General features: G+C 37.4%; 1 non-coding gene across 1 annotated transcript; it reads left to right on the top strand.

The window, feature by feature from the left end:
* The first annotated feature begins 1,773 nt into the window (after nt 1-1,773).
* On the top strand, nt 1,774-1,880 carry LOC141662191 (small nucleolar RNA R71). Its single transcript, XR_012550316.1, has one exon. It is a non-coding gene; the product is annotated as a small nucleolar RNA R71 (small nucleolar RNA).
* The last annotated feature ends 2,132 nt before the right edge of the window (nt 1,881-4,012 follow it).

Genomic DNA, 4,012 nt, shown 5'->3' with positions numbered 1-4,012 from the left:
AGGACATACTAGGTGGCAGTAGTTCAACCTTCAGGAAAGCAAATTCAGGCAAGTAACTCTGATTACTTGTGTAAATGGTTATAAAGAGAATGTTGTTCATACCATGAAGAGTATTGAACTGTTTAATTGTGAAACCCTGATATTGATTTGAGATACCCTGCCTTTGTTTTTGATAAACTGTTATTGATAAGCTTAATGATTCAACCCTTTGATAATCTGTCCTTTCTGTTCAAGTTATTTATTAAGCCATGAATTGTATTGAACCCTATGATTATCCTTGCGAACCCAGTTTAATGATACTTTATTTCCTGATCACCCTATTGATCCCTAAACAAATGTTGTTTCCTCTAATTTAAGAACCATGTTATCCTTGATACATAATCCTAACCAATTGTTCCTTGTTTAACCTTCATTCACTCCCTGAACTTTGTTTCCTTAAAATCTGAATTAAGAATGAGTTTTGACTCGAAAGAGTCTGAATGATTTCATATTCTTGGTAATGATAAAATGGATTTTAGAAAACCTATTTATTTTTCCAACTCAAGGTTTTCCAAATGAATTCCTGATGGATTGGATTGGGACGTAAGAGGCTAGTGGGACTAGTCCAGTCATGGTAAGAGGCTAGCGGGCCTAGTCCAACTTAAGGCTGAAATTATGCTGATTGGTACCTTAAAGACCGGAATGGAGGTCGGTATAGGCTGATCACCCGTATATAATGAAATGGAAAGATAAAGTGATCCAATCAAGGTTCTAAATGATTATTTAAAAAGGGAACTGAAACTTTCTGTTCAATAAATTGATTCTTGAAAATGAAAATGGTTTATATTGTTTTGAAAATAGTTGATTATGTCAATGTGAAGCTTAAAGCTCGAGAACCCTGATTCTTGAATTTGTTGATCATATGATTGATTCCATATATTGAAATACTGTTGCTTTCCTCTTTTGAAATATCTATTATGATCCTTTAATGATTTGTGATGAATGTCGGCTTTCGTCCTGCATTGAGCCTTGTTCCTTGAAAGCCCCACATTATCCTTCGAAACCTTTCTTTAACCCAAAAGCTAGAAATCTGCCACCTAGATCAAATAAAGTAGAATGCCCTGAGTTTGGTAAAGCATATTGTGAATTGATATTGTAGAACTGCTATATAGTTACTTGCAGAGTTTTATACTCATCTGTTTTGTTTTAATCTAACCATGGCAGTTAAGCAAGAAGATGGCCAAGCTTAGGCACACTGCTCGTAAGAGCGTACATGGTGGTCCCTACCATGTTGAGGGCTTCCGGTTGCCAGAGCAGGTAGTGGTATTTTTGAGTGAGCACGCGACTAGAATGAATTTTGTAAGGATACAATGGGTTATCTGTCTGTTCCCAGCCGGAATCGATATTGTTTATTTAATAATATTTTTGGGGTTGTGAGTTATATTTTATGATTGGTAGTTGTAATCTTGTCTCATACTTTATCCTGTTGATCCTGTTAGTAGTTAATCGGGGTTTATTCTTATTTAATTATTAGATGAAAGGTGTGTGAGTCCTCATTTCCTAAGCCCGAGATTGAGGGCGTCACATGTATCCACTAGAAGAACTCATTCTACCTTGCCCTGTGGTAATCTCTGAGTTGGATACTGATATTCATTAGCAGCCATCAGTTCAATTAGATCATAAGCTTCCTCATAGCTCTTTGCCCATAATGCTCCACCTGATGTTGCATCGAGCATCGGTCTTGACTGTGCTCCCAAACCGTTATAGAAGCAATTGATGATCATCCAATCAGACATTCCATGATGAGGACACTTCCTAAGCATCTCCTTGTAGCGTTCCCAAGCTTCACACAAAGATTCTCCCGTTTGCTGCACAAATTGAGTAAGAGCATTCCTGATTGCAGTTGTCTTTGCCATAGGGAATAATTTTGTGAGAAACTTTTGAGCAAGATCTTCCCAAGTAGTAATCGAACCAGCTGGTAGAGAGTGTAACCAGCTCTTAGCCTTATCCCTCGGAGAGAATGGGAATAGTCTCAGCTTCACAACATCTTCAGAAACACCGTTGAAATTGAAGGTGTCGCAGATTTCAATGAAATCCCTAATGTGCATATTGGGATCTTCCGTTGAAGAACCCCCAAACTGGATTGAATTATGCCAGGCTTGATCTCAAAGGTATTAGCTGTGATTGATGGCCTGACAATGCTAGATTGAATGTCATTGATCTTGGGTTGAGAAAAATCCATCAAGGCTTTCGTTCGTGCTGCTGGATCTCCCATTGTAATGAGTACCTGAAACATAAATAAATAAACCGTGAAAGTAAAAGAATCCGAGTCAGTGAACTTTAACGACCACTGATGACAAGCACATAAACTAAAAATTAACAACACCGAGTCCCCGGCAGCGGCGCAAAAAACTTGTTAAGGCGAAAACACGCGCTACTATTCACTCAAGTATACGCGTTCGCAAATGGTATAAGATATAAATCAGATTCGTTCCTGCAGAGACTGGTTTAGGTTAAGTTCAATTTATGCACATATGTAACAATGTATGGTTATCGCTCAATGCTAAGACAAATAACAAATTGGGTTTTGATTAAACTAAGAGATTATACTAAATAACATTAACTAAGAGAATTGAGGTTAAATTATTATATATGACAAACATAGGATTCTAACTTCATTGAATACTTTATTAAATAGCCTTATTGTTCTTAACCTTTGCATGCGATGGTGATGACACTAATCAGATAACACAAAACTGCTAAACGCCAACTTTCGTTGCACGAATAACATATTACCAGACATCCACATAAGAGATAGAAGGTGAATATATACCAATTATATTGAGACCCTATATGTCTATAGAATTTGACAACATAACGGTTTAAAGCACAAGTTATCTATCATGATTACAGAGGGCAAGTAAGATGATAAAATTACCTACGAATAATGCATAACAAATACATGAACCTATGCTAGCATGACAATTTCTAAATCTCTATATTCACTGTTGCTTTAATAGAGATTAACACGCTATCTTATATGTTAGCTACATACATAAGACGAATAAGCACAACCAATACTAGGATATCAATCAATCACCACACACCAAGATATTGAAACAAATTAACTATTGAAATCCATAAGTAAATCCGTTAGAACCCCACGATAATGATTAGTTCATAATCAAAATCATCATCACCATGGGTTCCAATGAAAGCATGATAATAAATAATATGAGAGTACTATGGTTCAAGAACAAATCGAAAACAAGCATCCAAGTATCAACAATATTGAAGAAAATAAGTGTCTTCTTCTCCGTAGCCTTCTCGTGCTCTCTAGGTCTTCTTATTGCTCTCCCTGGTCTCCATGTTGTTAAAAACGTCTTTTTATGGGTATATATAGTCTCCAGGATGACCAGGACTATCAAAATCTTCAATTTTGACTAAAATCAGGATTCTGGGGCATAAACCGGGCGCGGCCGCGCGGCCTTCGTCGGGCGCGGCCGCGCTGACATTCTGTAATTTTTCTGATAAATCTTCTTTTGGCCATATCTTGAGTTCTGCTCGTCAGAATTAGGCGATTCAACTTCCTATGCGAAGCTAACGAGATTCTCTACAACTTGAGAATAGACTAGGCTTCCAATTATGATCTTTTTTTCAGGATAATTCTTTGAAAAAGCTTTTTTCTTCCTTTAACTGATGCCTGAAATGCAATAACACAAAAACACATCAAAAATACCAACAACTTGAGTCTAAAACACCAACTTAAGCCTGTAATGAAGCGTTCCAAGTAGATATAAATCCACTTATCAACCAACATAAAGCTTGACTCTAAGGTCATTTCCCTTTAGAACAAGATCGCCGAGCATGGGCAGGACAAAGTTAAACTGATGAATAACTATAATCAGAAGATGCTTGACCTGAATACTGCTCATGAGAAGGAATTAAGGGATCATAAGGAGGCTCGTTACCTGGCCGCGGATGCATGGAAGAAGGAGAAGGATGGCCTCGAGGAGAAGGTGCTTGAGCTGGA

This window comes from Apium graveolens, chromosome 5 (genome assembly GCF_009905375.1).
Source record: "Apium graveolens cultivar Ventura chromosome 5, ASM990537v1, whole genome shotgun sequence".
NCBI lineage: Eukaryota > Viridiplantae > Streptophyta > Magnoliopsida > Apiales > Apiaceae > Apium > Apium graveolens.
Note: the sequence above shows the minus strand (reverse complement) of the source record. Positions and strands in the feature narration are given on the sequence as shown.